The 12,694-nt window shown below is 41.6% G+C and overlaps 1 long non-coding RNA gene across 2 annotated transcripts; it reads right to left on the reverse strand.

Annotated features, from left to right (window-relative positions):
* Window positions 1-245: 245 nt before the first annotated feature.
* LOC119030775 lies at window positions 246-6,994 on the reverse strand. 2 transcript variants are annotated; one of them, XR_005078415.1, is made up of 4 exons: window positions 6,889-6,994; window positions 2,885-2,980; window positions 2,305-2,360; window positions 246-672 (listed from the first exon to the last, which is right to left on the reverse strand). It is a non-coding gene; the product is annotated as an uncharacterized LOC119030775 (long non-coding RNA). The 2 variants fall into 2 exon arrangements; XR_005078412.1 differs by lacking the exon at window positions 2,885-2,980 and having other exon boundaries at window positions 6,889-6,986.
* Between the last annotated feature and the right edge of the window lie 5,700 nt (window positions 6,995-12,694).

Genomic DNA, 12,694 nt, shown 5'->3' on the forward strand with positions numbered 1-12,694 from the left:
GGTGCTGTAGTTTATTTTATTTTACTTTAATCAACACCTCATTATTCTAATGAAATAAAAAAGGAATTCCGCCGACTTATTTGCTCGGCCAAAATCTGTACTCGTGAGATGAGTGCGCTGCGGTGCAGGCCGCCTTCCTCTGAGGGAATATGTGGATTTTATTTTGTCGGGATTGAATAACACGACGCAAACTGACTGTAATTTACCAACAGAGGCGACTCACATAACATTAACATGAATTTTATTAGCACGTCTCAAAATAATAAAAAAGTGTTAAAAGGTCCCCAGACGTGACGCACTAAGACCACAAAATGCGATATGGTTCTGTGCCTGCTTGCTCTCCGATATACTGCAAGAGGTCGAGTCAGTGTAGGACCAGCGTGTTGACTATATGTTATACTACACCGCCCTCTAGTGGAGAGCTGCATGTACTGTGAGATCTTTACTTGGGACAGTTTGGATCCACTTGGGGCCAGTGTCCTGCGCCTCTGGACCTCATGGTGCCAGTCTCTCAGCGTGGGTTTGAATATTTGGATTGTTTGTTCCCCTCCTTTATCTCAGCTCTCTGTCCCTTTTCTTTGAACTCGTCAATCCAAATCTCTTTAGTTGGGACAGTTGTTGACGTGCCGCTGAGTGTGTAGCCAAGCGGCATCCGGATCAATCCCAGCTGTCCTGTCAAAAATCAACAAATATCTAATCTCAGGAAATCCTGCAGCCACACGGCGACGTTGATATATATACAGCCTAGGTTACAGGAAACACAGGTCTTAACTTACTGTGGGTGTCATCATTTACAGACTTGGTGCAGATCAAGTGAACGAACTTAAAAGCCAAAGGTTGACGCGTGACTGATTGACGGCCTGGCCCGGCTTGTACAGAGGCAAAGTGCATTTTAACAACCGCTTGTAGACTCAGTTTCCAGCATGGCAGACAGATTACAATGCGCTCCTCAGACAATTTGTGGAAGTAGTATTGATAGGGTTGGTGTTGACCGCGGACATATTTATCTCTGAGGACTGCTTGATGGGAGGCACTTCTTACACACACACACATTCTCACGCACACACAGGTACAAACTCATCCCCATTAATTTCAACTGATGCTCCCCTTGCAACCAGTCCCGTCGACGGAGATGTGATGAGTAATCAATGGGACAGTCGATCAGGTTTTATTTATCTCTGTTTCCAGTAATGGCAGACAGTGGAATCCTTGTCAACTTCCCGGTTGTGAGGCAATTAAGAGAACATACAGATGGATGGGACACAGAGAAGCAAGCGATCAATAACCCGGACAGTTGTCTGCAGCTGTCTGCTTTACGGCTCACTTCCTCTAAACTTGAAACACGCGGATCGATTTCCAAATTGCTCTGTATGAACATTTTTTCCAGCACTGCAATGTAGACTTCAGATCTGAAACAATAAATCAATATGCCTTTTTTTTTGGCAGAAGACATTTTGACATGGCACAACAGGAAAAAAACAGGCGGAAATAATATAATTAACGATGGCTGAGTTCCTTTCCGCTGCTTCAGTTGCAGGGTCCTGGTAGTGTTTATGTTGGTGCGTTACTTACTGGAAGGCTTGACTGGAACGGAGCCATCACTGATGCTAGTAGTAACACCTGTGCTTTCTCTATAACATGCTCAAAAATTGATCAGCTAATGGCGAACCATTTAACTCAATCACCCAGTTAACTGAGTTATCAAGTATCGAACTGTCTCTTGTCCAGCTTCTCAAAAGTCAGGATCTGATTCTATATATCTTTGCAATTTAAGTTCCTTAATCCAGATTAAAGCAATTGGCTCCATGAATTCAAAGGTTGCCCCAGTGCAAAATGATCTTTATCGCTCCTGCTGCAAGTTGAATCCTCAGATATTTGCAATCATGCTTGTCCCTTGCTCCTGTCATTTCTGCACCGCGAGCACTCCTCTGTCCATTAAACTGAGAGCGAAGCACAAAGCAGATGCTGTCCCACATGAACTCAAACTATCATGAACTCCCCACAAACTTGTTCAAAGGGAAAACCCTAAGATCTGATTAAAAAATCACTCTCCCCTGAAACCTTACATCAGCTGTCACTTCTGACGTGACACGCGTCGCAGGGAGTGCAAGTTAGAGTTGTTTCACACTGACATCAAACACAAACTAGGTTTAAAGTACATTTATTTCAACCACGTGGGTGAGTACAAGAAAATATTTATTTTGATAAGATAATCAGACCCATTTAAACGGGATCCATGCACAATCTTAACATTTTTCTTACTTACCTCTTGGTAGAAGCCAACAACACATAGAAGGAACTGACCTGTGGCACTTCTCAAGCTGTAGTTACTCTTCTCTGCATTCTCCACATTAGGTTCTCTGTGTGATTCATAATGTGAGAAAATAAACTGCCGGGGGGCACCATGTGATGCTTACCTTCCATTTATTGCCTGCCTGCTGTTCTCTGCGGCGCTCGAAGTGCTTAATTTGTGTGACGCATCGAAATGAGAGAGAAGTGAAAGTATCCCGGGCTGCACACATGCCAGCATAGACCTGACAAAGCTGAATCGGCCATCGGGGCTATCGGGAGGGGGCTGGTTGCTTTGTGGGCAACTTGAGCATCCCCCTTCTCACTGGCTCATCAAGCACTTCTGTTTGGAGTCATTCTTCTTTCCTGCTTTATTCTGAAATATTTTGCCATTCTCACCTTTGTGACTGCTGATTAGTTTCACCTGACCCTCAGTAGCCTTCTTTCCCTTCCTTTTGTATTCAGTCTGTGTCTCTGGTCGCCTTTTGTTTTTTTCTTGGACCATGCCATTTTTTTATTTTTTTATTTTTTTTACCTTTGATTATCAAAAACTTGTTTGCCTGATTGGCCCGCCTTCCCTGGTAATGACCCTTACCTGCCTCACCATCCTGTAAGCCTGGCGACTTTTTTGGGACTTCGATAACTTCACCTTTGCACCCGAGTCCCACCTTTTCCATTCCTTGCTTGCACACTGTGACACACAGATACAAGCTACATCTTTGAGGAAAGACACTGCAATAGTAATGGATCTCATCGTGTTGTGGAAATGACACACACACAGTAAGTTATAAGGGTCATACAGATTTGCATCAGTTTTTAACATGAAGGCTTACTTAACAAATCTGCCAAATGGAAGCTATAGTTAAATGAATTCAACTAAAACACTTGCATGAGACCACTTGCCTGACCAAAGGCCTATGACATACTTTGAATATTATTTGGCTTCACTTCATGTTGCTCAGTGTCAAGACTGCCAAGCAAAGCAGTTCAAAGGGAACTCCACAGTATGACCCAATAGAGGGGAGATTAGCTGTGCAATTAAAGTGCAGCTAAGAGTGCTTAAATACCAGCTACGTCCTGTACAGATGTCCAATGATATGGGAATTCAGCCATTTGGACTGGTTGGAAAATTACTTGATAAGCTGCAGCCAGGAGAGCCTGTGATTCAAACCAGCAACCCTCTGAACCCACTCTACCTACGGAGCTACAGCTGCTCCTACATGACTTCAACAGTGTAAGTGTAACCCAGGTCCCATGTAGTTAGAGAGAAAATCATTATGTTACTTTAATAATGACCACCACAACTGTATTTTAAACACAGAAAACCCTCACAGGTATTTATTTATACAAAATGAAATAAAGTGTAAATGGGAAAATATTTCCTTAATGAAATAAATGGCAAAAGAATAAATAACATTTACAGCTTCTTTAAAATTGTGACTTCTCTGTTAAGTCTCAAAACAAAAAAGTTTTGCTGTATACACTTGGAGGAGGAAACCCATCTCGACATCTCTCCTTCTCCAACTTCAACCTCCTTTAGGCATATTATCATAAAATTGAGCCACAATATCAAACGCCATCTCTTGCTGAATTAGCATTAGTTCGCTTTAGCTTCAGAAACATCTTAATGCTAAAACTATGATACACTTGCACATTAGCACTGCACTGCTGCCGCTAGCTAGCACGTCGCTAGCCACGTTACACAGCGTAAGCCCCGCGTCACAGTCTCTCTACACCAGTGATCATCAACTGGCGGCCCGCGGGCCGAATCCGGCCCGCCGAACCGTTCAATCCGGCCCGCGACTGGATTCGAAAATTGTGAGGAGAAAAAAAAAAGAGGAGAATATATCATGTGGTCCACACTATTAAAGCAACTGAAAATAGCAACAACGACTGAGACTCTTAACTATCAGTAATCCCCACCAATTATGACTCTATTTAGGCTTTATTCCGAAATGAGGACAAACTCGCTCCACTTTTTTTTTTTTTTTTACATTTATTGTTTCACACAGTTCTTGTTATTTTCCACACATAACTTTTCCTTATGCCCCCTACTTAACGTTTGGTTTTTATTTCAAAGTCTCAACAAACTTCAAACCAGACTTCTCCGTACAAAAAAAGGAGAGAAAACCAACTGGCTGGCATAACTTAAAATAGCATGGTAAATAAATACTAACCTGGTATCCGAACAAAAACAGGTTACAAATAATGTTTGCACATCAAATAAAACGTTAAGTGGGCTATAGCGATTTCAAATCACAAGGCTGAAATAGGTTACTCACACTGCTCAATGGCTAAAATTACATTTCCCCTCTGACACCAACTTTTTTACATCAGGCTTGGCCGCTGTCAGACTTATGCGCAAAGAGTCCTCCAAGGACTGGTGTGACAGCCGGTTCCTCTCATGTGTTTTTATGTTGTTCATTTTGGAGAACGCAGCCTCACAGGTGTACGTCGAACCGAACATGGTGAGCACATACATAGCCAGCGTCTTCAATGTACCATACTCCTCGGGACAGGACAACCAAAATGCGCCCAGGTTTTCAGCACCACGGAGAGCAGCCTTCAGGTCCCCGGCGGCCTGGATTTCAGCCAGCTCGCTCTGAATGGCCGCTTCGTCCAAAGACATCATTTTCACTGCGTTTGTGGAGAATTCTCCACTTGGGTTGATGCTGAAAGGATCACGCACAAATCCAATGACATCCCTGGGAATTAAAAAGTCATCGAACCTGGAGGAGAAGTTGTCTTTTAATTGTGTGATGAATTTCTTCATCCTGTCTGTTACGTGGCTTTGTCCCACCTTCTTCAGTGTGCTGAAATGCAACAGCCTCCCCGACAACAAATCTGCGTTAAAAAGGTCAAGTTTGTTCCCAAACGCATCGAGTTTTTCCACCAGATCCACCACTGATTTCTCTTTTCCTTGCAGCTGGAGATTAAGTGCATTCAAATGCGAGAAAATGTCTGTCAAAAATGCAACGTTGGACATATATTCGCTGTCCTGCATGGTGCGGAGATGGTCAGCTGCCGCTTTTGCTTTGCTTTGTTTCAAAAACTCCACTACCTGGGCACTGAGTTCAACGAAGCGCTCCAGTGCTTTGCCCTTACTGAGCCAGCGCACGTCATTGTGGAGTAACAGGTCATCATGAGAAGCCTCGGATTCGAGCACAAATTTGCGGAACAGGCGATGCTGTGTGCTTGAGGTTCCTCTGATGTGGTTGATAATTTTCATTGTTTTCTCCATCACCTCTTTGAGCTCCCCACTTAGCTTTGCGCACAGCACACTTTGATGGATAATGCAGTGAAGCGCGTTAGTTTTAGGAGCGACAGTCTTTATTCTGCTCACCAGACCCTTGTTTTTGCCAATCATAGCAGGTGCTCCATCTGTCACTATCAGGTTGATTTTATCAAAGGACAATCCATGACTTTTAAAAAAATCCTCCAGTTTTCCGAAGATGATGTCAGCAGTGGTGTTGTCCTCCAGCGGAAGCAATGCCAGCAGCTCCTCTCGGAAATCTTTGCCATCAAAGAATCTGACAAAAACGCACAACTGTGAGATATCCGTATTGTCCGTGGATTCATCAATGGCCAACGAAATGTATTTGGCTTCCTTGATCCCTTCAATGACAACTTGCTGGACATGCTCTGCCAAGACGTGTACACGACGCGCGGCAGTTGAAGCAGAGAGAGGTATTTGTTTGACAGCTGCAATAATTCTGTCCATGGATTTGTCGGGGGCAAGTTCCTCCAGAACTGTGACCATGCACTCCTTGAAAACCTCACTTTCTGTGAAAGGTCGATTATGTTTGCAAAGCACCCAGGCAGCCTGCATTGATGCACACGTTGCTCTCTCTTGATCAGTTAAAGCTCGAGTAATAATGCCACTTGCACAGGAGTACGCAGATTTCAATGTGGCAATTTTTCTCTTTCGGGCCTCTGACTGCTCAGGATATGAATCCTTGAAATTTGTGTGTTTAGTGTTGTGGTGACGGCGCAGATTATATTCTTTTGCAACAGCAACAGTTTCGTTGCAAATGAGGCACACAGGTAACGGATTTCTGAAGGTTGGCATGATAAATGCGTACTTTTCAGTCCATTCGTCATTAAAGGATCTGTTTTCCGCGTCAACTTTTCGTTTCATGGCCTTTGAGAGTGCCATTTTAGCCTACCTGTGTTAAGAGGCCTTTTCCTTCCACTAACTGAAACTGTATTAGCGCTGAAGCCAGGGACGACAGCCCTATATCGATACTTTGTTTCATCTGTTTGTTTTTCAAGTGCTCTATAAATAAAGTTTACTTGAATTGAGACAAAGTATCTCTATCACTCCTGGTGGTTGACTGTGGTACAAGTGTAGGAGCCTGACTCATAAAGGCTAAAAATGCCTTCAGTTTTGTAATGAAATGAAAAAATATAAACAAATAAACATTAAGTGATAATTTTATGCCAAAATTATATTTTTATTTCAATTTTTTGGGGGTCCGGCCCCCAAGGTGAGTGTCCAGTAAAATTCTGGCCCTCCGACAAATGTAGTTGGTGACCCCTGCTCTACACTATAACAGTTAGATATAGCACAAAATACAGGCATACACATCATATTCATACCTGTTGCAAGTCACACAGAAGTTTGTATCAGGACAACGAGTAGTCGACCTCCACGATAAAACTTCAATGCTCTCCACAACAGGACGCCTCCGTCTTTGCGTCTCCGTCTCTCCTGTCGCATGCGCACTACGCGCCAAACTAACCTGCGCCACTAGTCCCGCCTCTTACACAGTGAATTTACTCTGATTGGCTTGTGAGTTTGATAACAACCAAAAGAAACACGGGAATGAAACGATTGACATAAAACAGGTAACAAGTAAGATTACACACTAATCTACACTGCTACTTCATCTCTCCTCATTACTGTCTATGATCTCTATGAACTTTTTAAGAAGAAAATCTTTTAACTGTAAATGCTCTAATTTATTGAACTGTATATATTATATTTACACTTTTTATCCAGCACATATTTTAACCATTAGTTTTTTAATATTATGAACCTCCTCTTTTTAATACAACATTTGATTATACTTGGAGATGAATTTTATACACTGTAACCTAAATGATTTTATACAGGGCTACATAAGTGAACATCATGTACTGGATTAGTCTCCTGATTGGAATTCCCCACAATGGTCAGGCTCCAAAGAAGAACAGGTGTAAAATGTATTGGAGACAGACTTTCACAGGAAGATCAAATTGCTCTCTTCCTGTTTTCAATGTATTCTGTAGCAACGTGCAGCGTTCAAAATGCAAATGGGTGTTCGGACTGCGTGTGACATGTGCCTCAAACTGAGGTTCCAAAGTTTAAATCAGAGAGGAATGTTCTAACGTAATGAAACACTGAACACAGATTTGCATTCATGAACACAGCACATGTTTTGTCTGGGCTGAACGCGCAGCTCCCAGCTCAGTGATAACCACAGAAGCACTTGGCTAGAGTTTAACGGGGTGACTCATGAAACGGGAACACTGGGTGCCTCATGTGATGCTCGCTATGTCAATGCTCCTCTGATTTTGCCTCCATCTGATGTGACAAGTTAATGGTGGTACGAGTTCCAAAACATTGCTGCTTTTTGAGCTCCAAATGCATTCAACTTCCTGTTTATATATAGACATCGTATGGGAGCCTTGTAGGACACACCTATGTGTTACAGCAATGTTAGCATTGCCAGCTCCTCTTTAGCAGACAACAGACAGACAAGAAGTTAGGATCGGTCAGTAGCAAGGTGGCATATTAGGCTAAACTCTACACTGCTGCTACTTTTTATGGGCATCCTTGCATATCTGTATTGTTGTAACTAGCACACAAGCAGTAGACCTTTCAAACATTGAGCACACAAGCAGAATATCATACTTATATCGATATACATTCAGCTTTTATATTGTTTCAAATAAAACTTATTTTCAAGTCAATGGTTTGAGGTGCTTTGGAAAGGATTCTGGTGAGGAAACACAGGCTAAGTACATGAGTAGCCAGATTTTAGTGCAACAAACTGGACAACAACATAAGGACAGGCTCACGTATGGAAAAAGCTGTCAGGGCAAAAACAACAGACAGAAGGTACGACTTCAAATGTCACTGGACCAACATGGTTAACAAAGACAAACTGACAGGCAGGGAAGGATTGGCTGCAGCCTTGTCCACACATCTGGACCATTTTGAAAATAATCTCGATGTTACAGCACACCTGAAAACCCATATCTCATTGCATTTATGTACACAGGGCACACATGTGTTTGCTGGTGTAAACAGGAAGCAGATAGTAAACTCCAGTTGGGCGTTAGTCACAGACAATACTATGAAATAAAGTCTGTCCCTATCTGAATCTTCTTTCATTCTGTGAGCAAAACACTGTAAGTAGCTGTCTTTGTCTCTTTTCTATCATTGTAATATTGTTATCAGTTAGTGTTTTTCTAAATATAACGTTAATCAATATAATATCCAATCATGGTACAAACTCAAATACTCCAATATCATAACACATACGCCAAGTTCACATTTACCAATTATGTGGACGTAAACACTGACATCAGAGTTTCTGAATATCTTCACCTTAGACTGAGTTTGTCAAAAGGATCATTTTCAGTGACCTAAAGCACCATTTATGTGTGTACGGAAGGCCAAAAGATAAAAGCTAAATCTTCATTTCCAGGAACACCCGAATATATGTGGACCGGGCCTGAGACTGATAGATTTAATGAGGGTCTGAAGAGGGGATAAGGAACAGATGAGTAGGGAGGAGGAGCAGGTAGAAGAACAAGGGCAGGGCTTACGTGACTTGATGCAGGGCAAGTGTGGAGGGAAAATCAGGGCTGGGAAAGAGCACAGCAACATGGAAGTGAAACAGCGCAAACAGACTTAAAAAAAAAGAAAAAAAAAAAAAAAGAAGAAAGCCTGTATGATTTCTAGTTTATACGATATTGAGGTGTTCATCAGGCTACAGAGGTAAGTGGATAAACTTCACAGTCACGTTGTTGTTCTCTGTTCATGATTCACATGTAAAAAAAAAACTAAATGCTTGAGTACATATATGGCAATATGTGTTTAGTACTTTACCAACAATCTATTTATGTATACCTGAGACAAAGAACTGTTGCTGGGAACTGCCAGCACCAGCAGACCGGATACCTCCTTGTCCTATCTGTTAATGGCTGAACTTCATTGATAAAGCTCCTGTGAAATTGTACCATCTGCTGAAGCTGCCAGCTCACCACTCAGTGCACCCTGAATGCCAACGGTTGAAATGCACACTTCTGAATAAACTTCAAACTTCATTGACTATGGTAGACACCGGACAATGTTTCAGGGTTTCCGGTGTAGCCAGCAGATATCCAAACAACGCATGGTGGATATTTGTGCCAAGACATTCTCACACTGGTTTACAGTCAGATTAGCAATCTTGGAACCTGTTGAGTGTGGTTGTCACCTGACAATTATTAAGATGATATATGCTATGATAATGTAACAGTAACTTGTGCTCATACTAGCAGAAAATTAAACCACAAAGTCACCTAGCTTGCCATCTTATGTAAAGGCAAAGTATTTCTTTATCTGTTCATGGTAATAACAATCACCTCTACTTCACCATAAGTGAGGAAAAAACTGATTTTGGAGTTTGCGCAGCCAAATATCACATCTGATAAAATATATAAGCATGTGCAGACCAACATTCAGCTGTCTGCACTGCAGTCCAGATTCTATAGGCAGAAAAACAACATTGTGAATGTATTCAAAACCTCCACTAGATGGCTGTATGGAGCAGGTTAACAATAATCTGTAACCATATGGCCCATTCCTTAATTTAGGATTACATGCTGATCAGCCGCATGCCAAAAAAAAATCATGGCCCAACTTTCTCACCCATTGGCTCTTTTGTGCCAGAATTTGTACAAGTGTCCTTCAGAAAGCCCTTTGTTCATGTTGAATAATGTTTTGACCTATCATCAGGCCTGCAGTGGGTATCTGTGACACTGTCTCCCAAACTGAGTGATGCACATTATCAGCAGTTGACCCGAATGAAGCGAAGGAGAATTCTCTGAAGGCACAATGAGACTCAACAACGTTCTGGGAATTTCAATGTACATTTTATTTTCAGGTATGTATTTTTTTTTTTTAACAAGTCAAAAGTTTGAGGTGCATAGTCATGAAGGGAGCATGAGCAACATGATCACAAATACAGACGAACAGCTGAACATTCAGAGGAAGGTTGATCCAGGAAACCTGGGCTCGCAGATTTGTGTTTGTGTTTGTGTGCGTATGTGTGTGTGTGAGTGTGAGTGTGTTGAATGGAGTGTGCTGATGGAAGCAAAACATAGCAATCGGCTGCAATTTTTTGACTTACTATAAAATACCGCATTTTGTTTGACGTGTGTGGACTTGGGGTCCCTTAAGATAAAATGTGTTGATATGAATTTGTTATTTGTGATTACGACAGAATTACATTTACAGCTGCTGGATACATAAAAAACATGAAATTGAAATTGTTTAAAATGCAGGAGTGCAGTGAGAACATGTGGTTACGGTCAGTGCTTATACTTCAAATTTCTAGCTAGCTAGCTTTTGTCTTTTATACAAACTATTTAAAAGTGTTCTAGGTGGCAGTTTGATAGACGTGTTATAGAATATTGACACACAACAGGTCACAATAATGCACTGTAGTTTGGTGTCAGTGTCTACGGTGTGATAATTTTCACAAGGAAATGCCACAGTTTGCTCCTAGTTCGTCTTTTTCGGGTTACCATTCCCCGTGGGTCAGGTTTGCAGTAAACTGAACCTCTCTGCTCAACTACACCAGTAGCTCAGTGGTCTGGTTGTCTGATCTGTGTGGAATGTGGGAAGCGGAGAGCAGAAGTCAGACACTTGGCTTGGCAGTGTGAGTCTCAGCTGCTAGAAACACATAAGTAGTATGGAGCAATATCATCCGCGATGTAGTACTGTGATTCCATTAATACAGGATGGCAATACGACGCGTTTTTTTGTAGCGCAAGTGTACGAAGTGAGCTGTGTGCCACCGTAATAGTGTTGTAACGACAGCAGACATGAGACTCTTGGATTGGCAGTGTGAGTTTCAGCCGCTCTGGCAGTAAGAGCAACACCAACTCTATACGGAATCATAGCGGTCAATCAGAAGTCCTAACACTGTGTTATCTTCTGTGAACAATGTGAGTAACACCGAGGAGATCTGCAACTCATAATTAAGGATTCATGTGCGTACAAATTTGCTGCATGTATGCTTTTAGTGTAAACTTATACATACGCATCACCCCTTTTTTTAAATGTAGACAGAAATGTCTCGTGTGCACAGGGTTGGATTATGTATATTACAAACAATTTAACTAGAAGTATTAGCCTATCTAATGCAATTTGCAACAACTTCAACACTATTTATAATATTATATTGTTTTAACAATGGAAAGTGTAATACTGTTTTTTTTTATCACTCAGTTACATAAAATTATAGTCTTATCTCTTAAGATTTCTTTAAACATTTTTTTTTATTTTTTTTTTATGAAGCAGTCATTTCAGTCTGAATCAAAATGCATTAGGTGCATGTTGACATGTCTCATCAGCCTCCACAAGGGGGGGTGTTATTTGATGTGTTGGCCTTTTACCACTGGGTGGCAGTCCTATGATATTTACTGCTCTGTACTGCACCACTGCAGAGGAGCACCCTACAATGTACTGGGCACACTGGATACTGCAGCGACCACTGCCTGCAGCCGGCCGACCTCGAGACTCGCATGAGGTTCAGGACGGATATTTTTTTTGGAGAACAATGGAAGGTCAGAATGTACCGACGGGTTTGTGTCAGAGAACGAAACTCATATTTTAAAAAGGTTAAACAGTCAATGCTTTTGATGGATTCATAGCCCCGTACATTTCCACAGGGTTATAAAAGCAGCTGTTTCATAACTTCATATTTACTCCATCCGTGCATTAAATCGGGTGGCGATGATTGATCCGTCATACATGTACATGGCCTTCATTAAAACAGAACATCACTCATACACCCTCCTTGAATACCTGCATCTGGTTTCCTGGCAATATTTTGAGATGGAGATTTTTTTTTATGCTTTGCCAGTAGTTTTTACATCAGGGTAATGAATTAGACATTAAAAGAAAAATATCTCAGAACTACACTATAAGACAGGGTTAGTACACGTGACTGTAGAAAACATAAACATTCGGGGGTCACAGAAAAAAAACCAAAAAAAAAAAAACAGTGGAAACTGTGGCCACAAACACACAAGTTTTGCATCACAATCCCTACATGAAACCATCTGTTTGTTATGGTATGTCGGGGTTAAAGGTACGGTTATGACAAGAATACTAACAGACAGATCGACTCCACAATATTGCTTT

Source organism: Acanthopagrus latus, chromosome 2 (genome assembly GCF_904848185.1).
Source record: "Acanthopagrus latus isolate v.2019 chromosome 2, fAcaLat1.1, whole genome shotgun sequence".
NCBI classification, from domain to species: domain Eukaryota; kingdom Metazoa; phylum Chordata; class Actinopteri; order Spariformes; family Sparidae; genus Acanthopagrus; species Acanthopagrus latus.